A 12,061-nucleotide genomic window follows, 5' to 3' on the forward strand; every position below is an offset into this window, starting at 1 on the left:
GGATTGGTCGCTTGTGAGTAGTTGGAAGTATAGTATTGGATGGACCATATCGACATTATTATGAATAGATAAGATTCTATTAAGAATGAGTTGTCATATATGGAAACGTATCCATATTGGGAATCAAATATTGAAAATCTATGTTTAGATTAGAAACTTTTATGCAAAAGGATGTTCAAAGGAATGTACTTGGTGTTATAAAACATATTGTTGTGTGTGATTCGGTAAGTAAGTGCAAGCGAGCATTGAATCAAAGTTTATCCGTTCCTTTTATCCAAAGTAGGATAAAAGTGATATCTTTGGGCTCCTTGATGATTTAGTGATGACAAACGTAAATGCTCGGCCATGCTAGGGCTAATTTGATTTGTTCAATTAGTCAGTCGTCATAAATCGGAAGTCGAGAAATAGTACGGAGAGAATGATTAGAAATCATGTCTCATGATATCTAGAATGGAGGAATATATGATCCCTTATCTAAAGGACAAGCGTATCTGATAGGATCAGAGTTGACAGTGACTTTGGAAAGCTATGATTGCAGATCAGGATCTGAAGTCATACGCATAATAGTTATTAGACTTATCCAAGTGCGAGACTGTTGGATTAGTGTCTAAGTCCATAACTATTTTGGTATGTACTTGACCCGATGGTACATGGTCCTTTTAGGTTGCCTTCACCAAAGCAACTTGATAGGATGAATTATGGAGAGAACGGATTAAATATGATTTATTAATATATTATGAGAATAATATATTAAAGGAGAAATCATATTGTTTAATTAATATTAGTCAAGAATTAATAAGAATTAAGTTTGTGACTAAAAGAGATTAATTAAACTTAAGGGACTGGAATTGTAATTATAAGATAATTGCAATTTGGGCCATGGATTGCCTTATATTATAAGGTTGGACGAATTCTATGGGGAAACCCATTAGAAATCATCCAAGGCCTTTAGGGAAAGGAGTCCATGGGTTGCTTAGGGCTTAAGCATCCAAATTAGGGTTTCCTTGTTAGATAACCCTAATAGCCTCACTATATATAGAGCCCTTATGCCCCAAAAACGTGGACAAGCTTCTCTCTAGGGTTTCCACACGTTTTTGGTAGCCTCCTTCTCTTCTGCTCTTCATCCTCTTGCTCTTGGTGTTTGTGAACCATTAGAGGAGTGACATTTGTGACTCTAAGCTTTCTAAAGTCAATACAAAAAGGATTTGAGATTGTTATTGCTACATAACAATCAAGGTATGATCTAAACCCTTATTTATATGTTATATTGATTATCATATTCTAGATCTAGGGTTTAAAGTTTTGGATGAATTGCATGTACAATAGAGAAACCTAGATCCAAGCATTAGGGTTTGTATGAGCACATAGGATGTTCTTATGACCGAAACCCATCAGCTAAAACAAGCGCCTAAACAACAGCATCAAAATTTTGATGAGGTTATTTTGTCTTCTGATTTCAAGACAAACCAATGTGAAAAATGTCTTTATAGTAGATTTGATGATGCTAATTATTTGCTTATATGTAGATGACATGTTGATTTCTGGTACCGACTAAAATGAAGTAGATGAAACAAAGAATTCTTATCATCTAAGTTTTCCATGAAAGATTTAGGAGAGGCTGATGTAATTATTGGAATAAGAATTAAAAGGATGAACAAAGGTTTGGTAATCAATAAAAGTCATTATATTGAGAAAATTTTCAAGTGGTTTAATTTTACCGATTGTTCTCCTTTGAGTACTCCTATGGATCCAAGTGTGAAATTAATGCCAAATAATGGCGTTCCCATTTTACAATTGGAATACTCTAAGGCTATTGGTAGCTTGACGTATGCCATGACAAGTACCAAACCTGATATTGCTTTTGTTGTGGGCAAGTTGAGAAGGTATACTAGTTACCATAGTACTCAATATTGGCAAGAAGTGAATAGAGTGTTTAGCTATCTGAAAGGAAACATGGGTTATGGTTTGAGTTACTTGGGGAGTCCTTCGGTTTTAGAAGGTCATTCAGATGCAAGTTGGATAACCAACATGGAGGACCATTCCTCAACTTCTATTTGGGTATTCTTGCTTAGGGTAGGTTCCATTTCTTGGGCTTCCAAGAAGAAATCTTACATTACAAACTCAACAACGGAATATGAGGGTGTTACGTTAGCAGCTGTTGGTAAAGAAGCAGAGTGGCTAAGGAATTTAGCCTATGAGATTCCTTAGTGGTCTAAACCGACAGCACCTATTTCTATTCTTTATGATAGTACATCCGCTTTGGTTAAGGCATATAGCCAGGTGTATAATGGCAAGTTTAGACACTTAGGTGTTAGACATAGTTTGATTAGAGAAATAATCATGAAGGGTGTGATTTCGGTTGAGTTTGTGAACTCGCAACAAAATTTGGCAGATCACTTGACTAAAGGTCTGACAAGAGACTTAGTGCACAAGTCTATAATTGGGATGGGATTAAAGTCCATTCAATTTGATAATGATGAGACACCCAATTTCCTCTTAATATAATTTAGGAATAAATTCAATGTGGAAAGCTCATACTTATAGATTGGAACACATGAAGTAATCATCCCAGGTATGTGTTCGGTTCTACAAGTTAGCCCATGTTGAAGTTTAACTTTTTAATAATTCCTTTGATAAATGTATGTGTAGATACATGGAAAAGGAGTTACCTACGTGATTGTTAAGTGTAGCTGCATTTCAAGAGGTTGTGGACTTGACCTTGATACGATCATGAGAGGATTGGGACACACGACTTTATAATAGTGGCAGGTTGTATTTTGCTAGAAATTAAATAAACTAGTATGTATTTTATTTTCTGGTAATCAAATGGGTTGGTGGGTTCAATTCTTAGAGCACCCCGATTCTCGAGTATTTGCAAGTGTATGATACTAAGTGGAAATTCAATCGTTCCGATATTTTCATTATGTACTACTTTTGTTTGTTTTGATAAGGTTATGTTTTACACTAAAATGAGGGAGGATTGTTGGTGATTTTAGTGTCACAGTGTCATTTTATGTAAATTGGAACTAACATGTGAGTTAAGGGCTTCATAATTTATATTCTAATATATGTACAGGTTTGTGCAAAGTCCACGCATGTATAAGATCAAATTAGAAGTCGGTTCGACGACAAGTCGGGGGTCCGGGGACAGCGCCCTTGCGTCCGGGGTTTCCAAAGGGGTGTTAGTAGCACCCCTAGCAGGGTCTAAGGGGCAGAGCGCATGGTTGGGGTCCCGCTGCCAGGTCAGCGGGCGGGGTCGAGGGACAGCGCCACCGCAGGGTTTGGGGCAGTGCCCAAAACCTCTCCGAATTTTACATATGGGAACATAGAAAGAAATTCAGATTCTTGAGGGTGATTATGGTAAAAATAACGAAATTCTTAGCTTTGGAAACCCTAAATCTTCATTAAATTTCATATTTCCTGGCTTGCTTCTAAAGCAACCCATGACGGTCAACCCTAATAGAAACTCTAATCTCATTTATTATAAAACGACTCTCCTCTTTGAGAAGAAAGAGACAAGAAAATTATTAGCTCTCGTTTTCTTCAAATAAATACATAATTTCTTCTAGCAATTTGGTTTACGATTTTTGTGCCTAGAATCGTAAGTGTCCTCTTGGATTATCCTAGGCTGAATTTCTTGCAACCTATACATAGGGTAGAAATATCAGTTCGAAAATTGTTCACACGATCCAAGCGGTATCGATATCTCCTACGTAAACCCTATTCCTCTAACAAAGATTGAGGTCAGACACTCCCGACCTTAAGTGTTTTGAAGATTAATCACTGGTATTCTCTTTGCTCAAGAGACGTACTTTTGGTTACTTTATTTGATCAAATCTTTTGTATAGATTGTGTCAGTTAGACATGTTGAGTATGATCGTCTGTCCACCATACTTAAGCATTATATGGTCTGAGTATGGTCGTCTGTCCACCATACTTAGACATTCTGATTATGGTCGTTTGTCCATCATACATTTCTAGTCCACCATACTTAAGCATGACTTGGTCTCTTCGTTATACCGATTTTCTGTTATCATCTAATTCTTTCTTAATAACGTATAAATACGTTTAAATGAAAAAAAGGAACTTTAAAAATGTTTTTAATGTATAAAAAAATATAACTATATTTTTCATATGTATTTATTATATTTATATATTTTTTACATATAAATATGTTTTTATATGTATAAGTATATATTTAAAATATATTTATATATGCATTTATTTAATAATATTAATAATAACACATTTAAAAAGAAATATATTTATTTGAGTTTTCAATAAAATAATAAAATTAAAATTAAAACTTTTTGCAGAAAAATATTAATATTTTGGGTCAATTTATGAAATAGTCATAATATTTTGGGTCAGTTTACGAAATACTCCTGAATTAATATGTTTCCGAATGAACCGGGAAAAAAGAGTCTGAATTGAACGTTTTACAAGTTTTTATGATTTTTTTTAAATAGAAAGATATAATTTTTAAATATTTTGTAAACCAACTTAAAATATTGAGATTTTTTCTTTAGACAAAGAAAAGGATTGTTAATGATTGTATTTTCCCATTTATTTATTTATTTATTTTCAAAAAGTATTTAAACCTTGGCAAAACTATACGAGAATACACATATTCAGATTTTGTCTAATGAATGAACTTTAATTGATTGTGCTCCTTGTACAACATTCTGAAAAGTTATTTAAAATTAATATTACAAATTTGAATGCAAAATTATTTTGTAAGTCAGTACATATATTATATAAATTCAAGCATAGTGGAGGGAAAAATTAGATAGTTCCTTTCAACTTAAAGAACTCGAATAGTAGAATCAAATCGTAAGTATCACACTTTAAAGTTTAGGCCACATATTAAAATAGTTCCTTTCCACGTGGAAAACGGTTGTTCACATTACAAACTGGTATCTTACTAGATTTTATGTAGTATTAAAATTTAAAACCATAAAATATATTGTCAAGCAAGAAAAACGACGGCAAAGAATTTATGGCTCGTTTGTGTAACAGATGTCAATAGGCACAAACTGAAGATTTTTTTATTAATTAATGTTTCACCATCCGATTTTCTTCACTTGAATCTTAATCGGGTCATAAACCCATTTGAACCACTCAAATTCCAAATCACACTATAACATATATAAATTAAGAAGATTATTCTTTTATTACTTGAATATTTCTACAAGCATTTCGATAATGTTAAAATAAAAAAATTAGAGGCACATCTGAAACTCATTTTATATATATATATATATATATATATATATATATATATATATATATATATATATATATATATATATATATGTATATCATTTGAGAAAAAAGATTGAAAACGAAAGAATGAATCTGGGTCATTCATTTCGAATCTGCCGCTTAAGCGATCAAACGTATTGGGCCGACGGAACAGATCATATTCATATATGAATACGTACATTCATATATGAATAAGTATAACCGAAATGACTATTCAAATATGAATTTGCGATGCTGGGTGGTGGCGGAGGTGGCAGTGGTTGGTTGTGGAGGTGGTGGTAATAGTTGGTAGCGGTGGGGGTGGTTCTTGGTGACGGCGAGAAGTGGTGTATTCATATATGAATACACTTATATTTATATTCATATATGAATGTTACTCATCATCTGTCAGCACGTTACGCCGGAGCGTTTTGCGGTAAAAATAAATGATTGGCTGATACGTGTCCTTCACCACCATTCTTCTCCAATCATCTTATAACGTCCTAAAACTTAAGAGGTAAAAATTTCATTTTTAATTCAATCAAAACACCAATTATCTTTCCAAAACATTAAAAATATTTCATAATAAAATAGTTACCAGAGTACAATCTCAAAATGATCATATTGCCGAAACATGGATGGATGTGCTGCGATCAAGTCGGAGCCTTCCCTCTCGAACCGTAAATACCTAAAACAAACACTGAAAAACGTAACAACGAAGCATAGTGAGTTCCCCAAAGTACCACATATCAAACAAAAATAAGATAGTGTTATGGGTCAAACCATAGTCTTACAAGGAATTTCTTGTCGAGGCCAAATCCCGGTCTTACTGACATTTGTCAGGGGCCAGATCTTCGTCTTTCATACAATTGTCAAGGGCCAAATCCTAATCTTTCATACAATTGTCAGGGGCCAAATCTTGGCCTTTCATATAATTGTCAGGAGCCAAATCCTGGTCTTTCACACATATATTTCAAATATAGCTAACAACCTATATCACAAATAATGGGTTGACCTTGGTGTCTTCGATCCATTGATACAATGAGAAGACTCACCTCAAGCTGCTGGATATCACAAATAAAAGCTTAGACTGCCGATCTGGAAGATCCCCTTGCTAACAACATCGAATAATTACAAATAAATAATTAGTCCACAACCTGTAGTTCGAATCCTATCATGGTTCTCCAATACTCAGGGTAAAAGTCCATTTTACCCTTTCCTCACTTAGCCCAAAATCCAAAGCCCAAACCAATAGCCCTAAAGGCCCAATATGTCCCAATATCCTAATTGGGCCCGAAACCCATCATAGCCCTAATCCAAGAAGACCCAATTTCCTAAAAGGCACCAAAAATAGCCATCGGTCAACTTTGGTCAAACTACTGGTCAATGGTTAAAGGTCAAAAAGTCAACAGGTCAAGGAATTCCACACCGACTGAGTACGTCATGCGTACTCAGTTAGTACGCCCAGCGTACACCGGATTTGACCAACTCACGGGGGTGTTGACCCAGTATGCACTGCGTACCAAGAGGTACGCCTCGCGTATGCTCCTTGCTCATATTCCACTTAGAAAAGGTCTTAATCCTTTAAGCCAAAAACATCCAAAGTTCAGAACTAGTTCCAAAACATGCCTTATTTTCCACAAAGTCATTAACTTTGAGCTTTTGCATGGCTCAATGGGTCCCAATTCAAGCCCTAGCTTCACAACTTCAACAACGGAGCTAAATACACATGAATGGATGGATAACAACCATTAAGATGACATCTTTATGCATTTGGGACCCCCTAAAACGTCCAGATATAACGACCAAGTTCTATGAGTAACTCTTTCTTATAAGGACAACCAAAAAGATCCAAAATAATCCATAAATCACCCCAAACTAGATCTACTCAAAGAGATGTCAAGATAAGAGATTTTTTTTACCTTAAATAGATTTCAAAAGAGGTGACAATTCTGGATCTCCAAGCGTCACTCCAAGTGATGAATCTTCAATAACCTTTAATCTCTTCAAAATTCACAAGAAACACTAAGATTCATCCCAAGAGCTCAAGAACACTAAGAAGGTGGCTAAAGGGTCGAGATTAGGGTTTAAGAGGTATGAAAGTTGATAAGATGCAAGGATCAAGGGACATAATGAGTTTAAAAAGGGGTAAAACCCATAATATTAGGGTTTCTAGTTGTTGGGAGTACACCATGCGTACTCTTGAGTACGCCGGACGTACTCAAAGGTCACCCGCAATCAAACTCACAACACCCATAAATTCAATCGATCATAACTCCTTCGTTCTAATTCGAAATTCGGCGTTCTTTATATCCACGAAAAGGTATTAAGAAGCTCTATAATTCTATCAGCTCTCATTTTCCTTAAAACTTTCCGAAATTAAACCCAATGTTTATAAAAACCCGAACTGCCACTTTTTCAGTTATACCCTTGGCTCCAACACATAATTCGAACTCTCGGATCATCTAATCTACATTACCCACACCCAAATGGGTCTAAATCTCTCTTTCCTAAAGGCCCTAAGCCTTATGATAACTGATTTTCGATACATGACCCCGAATTATGAAACCATTTGATACAAGGTGTTACAGCGCTCCCCCACTTAATTAAGATTTCATCCTCGAAATTACTCCCTACTATCACCCATCCACACCAGATACATAAACAACCCATCACTACTTCGATACGGACTGAGAGAAAAACTCACACTTACAACAACATACCAACTCATGATTGAACAGGCCTTAGCAGGGCTCTCACTTCATTGTGACGAATGGATCTTTGCAACACTAGAGTTAACACCTGAGGAATGATCATTACCACTCTGCCCAAAATCCGAGATTCTATGACCATGTCTGACTCCCTGACGGACAGCTCCCTCTGAATCACTGTCAGGTCAACTCCACTTCATATTCCAAACTAATCCTGACACTTCCATCCCTTGATTATCTTGTTGTTCCAGTGGGAACAGAATCACTGACCATTTATTGCTCTAGAAAACTTTTTACTTGACAGAAGGCTTAGAAAATCCTTTAAGTAAAAGACTTATCCATACAACGGTTAGACTCAGACGATAATTGCATTGTAGGGTCGAATGAGTTACTCTGAGATTATTCAACCCATGCAGAAAGCGACTTACAGTTTTCACTGAATAGCAAGCGATGCCAGATCCGAGTCCCAAATCACTAATACCACCTCAGTCTCATCTTGTTGCCCCTAGTCATGTTCCAGATGCAGCCATGACCTCTCTGGTCTCAACTTATCTACCAAATGACTGATATACCAGATTTCCTACCAGATGCCGAGGCTAACAACCTCACACACTCATACCACATAACTTCTAAATGAGGGTCTTACCTGACAAGAGCTATCCTAGCTCGCTTACCATCAACATCCCACCCGATCCAACCACACCTAACCAACCATCAAACCTGACACAAATAAATTCATGTTCTATACATGAATGATACATTCCCAGCTGTAGACTTATATCACAACCAAATTCATATGACCCACAACCTTCCTTAATTCCATGAATGTTATAGCATTTCCACAGTCTCATGACCTAACCTGCCATGGTCTAATCCCACCTAGAGGAGCTACAGGCCAATCATAGATTTACCATTCCCTCATGGATACTCAAGAACTAGGTGAATGCTATGGGCCACCCTGCAGTCTTACAACACCACAATCATGTTTGCCAATCTTGTGAATGCTACGACCACCCCGCAGTCTTACAAGACTCCAATCCTATCTGCCAGTCTTGGGAATACTACGGCCACCCTACAGGCATACAACACTCCAATCCGATCTTCCAATCTAGTGAATGCTATGGCCACCCTGCAGTATTACAACACTCCAATCCTGTCTGCCAATCTAGTGAATGCTACGTCCCCCTGTAATCTTACAACACTCCAATCATGCCTGGCCACCGCCCATAGTCTTACCGCTCATCCACCATTCCGACCATAATCATCCTGATTCAAACTCACATCTGACTATACCCCAATCAGGTGTTAGGGTCATGTTTCAAACTACAAAGCCTTAATCGGGAAAGAACATGAACAAAGGCTCTAACATCACCATCGGCCAGGATCCATCCGCATACCCGTCATGCGTCACTACCAATGTGCAATGAAACATGAATATCCTTCCTTGTGTAATCCCTTAGACCAAAGATTCTCCCCCACTTGGATTCGACTTTGCCCCTCCATTCCTTAAGATTTGATGAATTTCCAATCCGTCTCGCAACCTTACTATTCAAACTATCGACAAACCGAGCTTACAAAAACGAGCACTCCATTACTAACCAATCTTAGCGATCATACACACCTTCCAAAACTAGATGTGTACTTTTCAACATCTCAATGAGCCCCAAGATCCAAGGCATTTTCCACTGACTCTAGTGCAAGTCCTCGATGACCTATCGGATAACGAAGAACAACATTACAAACATCAAATCGGGTACCCAATTGATCCAACGGCCTACTTGAACTTAGAGTAATTCCCATGCGGACTTGCAACTGACCACGATACGAAGGTATGAACCTTGGCAACTTTTGACCTCACACTCACGTTCAACCCATTCCTTATTGCTTTGAAACCATGAGGAACCCTTATATACTCTGTATCTGAACCCGACATGTCCACCTAATGACTTCCTTGATTCCTGGTTAAAACTAGCAAAGATTGAATCCACTGCTGATCTTTCCCACTTCAAGCTTGTTCCTTCGATAGCCAATGCCTCCCACATTGCAATCCAATTATGGCTCACCAAAACATCCCCGAAAACACCAGTCTCGGTATGCAACATGGGATAGAAAGATTCTCAAGATACGGAGTCTAGACCATCATGAAGAAAATATAATCCCAGATGGAAACTTAGATACATCCACATAGCATCTCACACACAAATATATAACCATATGCACTATTAATAAGAGCATGAAGGAAGTGAATAAAACACATACTTGTGATGTTAACTAATGGAACTCGGATCCCCTTGGCCTGTAGTTGCAATGCTTGGCTTCTCACCACATGAGCCTCCACCATGTCCTTATAATCATCAGTAATACTCAGAGTGACTAGCGTAGGTGTCCGCATTGCTTCTCGTATCAACTTCAGACAATCGGCCTTCTTGTGGCCTACTTGGTTGTAGTGAAAACATACCGAAATCGATTCTCAACGACAATCCCTACTAAAATAACCCATATGCCCACAACTGAAACATCCTCGACCTGTGTCCCAACATCATCCCTCATGGGTCCTCCCATACTTGGCACAACGACCCCGACCCTGATGGCCACCCAAAAGTGAATCCTGAGCCCTAGACGTCTTCATCTGGCCTACTGTTCTCTTAACCTACTCTGTCTTCCTCTTCCCGAGGTGCTCTAGATCAATCTCCCGTACATGGGCTCCAACAATCACCTCATTCAGGGTCTTGCACCCTGACATGCCCACAAAAATAGTCTCCAACTCAGTAAGTGTAATAGATTGTGCAATCAATTCCCAGCAACTCCTTGCTGCATGATGCAAAAGATCCAAGGCAAACCAAACCTTGGCTAATACGGGATAGGGACTAGTGCGGAATACATATTCCATCTACTCGGTCTAGCGTGAACTCAGAACCCTGGCAGTCCTCTTACCAATTGGCTCATCACCGGAGGCTAAACCAAAACTTGAAAATTCTCCATGCGTGCTCACCACCATTCTGAAAAACAATCATACAAATTATCAGAACATACCCAAGAATCCTCATCCAATAAGCTTCCTAGACTCTCCGTGATTCTCCTTGATTCTAGTATGGATCCTATGCTTTCAATAGTACGGGCCCAATACTACCTTTCGCACCTATCCATACTTTCCTCAAGAATCATTTTGAATCCTCCAAGTGACCTTCTCAAACTGATACTCCAAGTACTCACTAAACATCACAACTAAACCCACCAAAGCACTTCATAGGCTTTCCTAGGTTTCTGACCTCACCCTGCCATCAGTTGTTAAAGAACTCCCCATAATGTCAGTTAATCACCTCATGAATACAATCATATGCAACAAAACTTAGATAATACTACAAGTAAAGACTCATCCCTACAACGGTTACACTCAAACGAGAGTTGCGTAATAAGGTCAAATCCATCACTCTGAGATTATTCAACCTTTGTCACATGTGACTTAACATATTCACTTAATAGCTAACTCACATCACTTAGGAGTTCCACAAAGCACAAAGCAATCAAAATCCATGTAATAGCACTCCAATCAAGAGAATAACCAAAGAAAATTCAAACTCATATATACTACAACTCATGCTAGGAACTTCCACTCTCACTTCTGATTGTCTTATGCTTGCAAATTATACACAATACAGGATCAAATAGACTGTCGAATAAAAGACTCTACTCAAGGACCACAACCAAATGAGGAACATGAAATAAGGCAAAATCAATCATTCTCGGGCTATATGATCCTAATCGCATAGAATGTTTAAAGCATAAACTTAGCAATTACTGATACCAATCGATATTCCCAATCTAGCATAGCATCCAATGCTTCCTAGGCTACAACACATCATATATCAGGCTAATATATCATACAATTCCTAAAAGTATCCCTAACCTTATCCTAGCATGCAATTCTCATAACATATAATCATAATAAACATGTATGAGTATTCTAGGAATCACTTACTTGAGGTCGGTCGATTGCACGTATCACACCCCCTTTCTTTTTATAAAATCCTTTTAGAAATTTATTCCCTTTTACAAAATCTTTTTAGAAGCTCATTTTCTTTCAAAATATTATCAATTCCTAAGTT

General features: G+C 37.4%; 1 pseudogene; it reads left to right on the forward strand.

Moving 5' to 3' along the window:
• The first annotated feature begins 1,743 nt into the window (after positions 1–1,743).
• LOC145089783 (secreted RxLR effector protein 161 pseudogene) lies at positions 1,744–2,208 on the forward strand (annotated as a pseudogene).
• The last annotated feature ends 9,853 nt before the right edge of the window (positions 2,209–12,061 follow it).

This window comes from Lactuca serriola, chromosome 2 (genome assembly GCF_051521515.1).
Source record: "Lactuca serriola cultivar US96UC23 chromosome 2, Lser_US96UC23_V15, whole genome shotgun sequence".
Lineage (NCBI taxonomy): Eukaryota > Viridiplantae > Streptophyta > Magnoliopsida > Asterales > Asteraceae > Lactuca > Lactuca serriola.